The sequence below is a fragment of the Apis dorsata genome, unplaced genomic scaffold, assembly GCF_000469605.1.
Source record: "Apis dorsata unplaced genomic scaffold, Apis dorsata 1.3 scaffold_691, whole genome shotgun sequence".
NCBI lineage: Eukaryota > Metazoa > Arthropoda > Insecta > Hymenoptera > Apidae > Apis > Apis dorsata.
Window position 1 is genome coordinate 103,479 of NW_006263870.1, and position 507 is coordinate 103,985.

The 507-nt window shown below is 37.9% G+C and overlaps 1 protein-coding gene across 1 annotated transcript in view; it reads left to right on the forward strand.

Annotated features, from left to right (window-relative positions):
• The window catches only part of LOC102677074 (homeobox protein SIX6), a 4,526-nt gene that overhangs the window by 1,873 nt on the left and 2,146 nt on the right, over nt 1-507 (forward strand). The window lies entirely within an intron of this gene.

Genomic DNA, 507 nt, shown 5'->3' on the forward strand with positions numbered 1-507 from the left:
CACGGTAAATCATTCCTCGAAACGAGCCCTGACCGAGATCATCGGGGTATGCGCGAGTTTCTTCTTTTCGAGGAAAGAACCACTATTATTCGAAACTGCTCTCTCTCTCTCTTTCTCTCTCTATTCTTCTTATTCTCGCAGTGTTTCGTTTATCCATCTTTTTCTGAAAAACACGCGCATCTATTTATATATATATGTTTTATATATATATATATATATAAACGTTAATTTTTTGTATACGTTTATTCGTATACGTTTATTTTGCTCGCTAAGCCTGCGAGTTACTTATTATAAGCGAAAAAATATAGAGTAAATATGATAACGACTGTTCGATTTTCCACTGTTTCCTTTCAATGAAAATTCGTTCTCGGAAAATTTATACAGATTATCGCGCGGCCGTTCGTTCTGATCGCTGGAATTTCGTCGCTGCGTAGGCAAGTCGCGCGCGTGTAAAATGGATAAGCGAAATGGGAGAAAGAGAGACGTGTATGTTGTTATGGCTTCGAT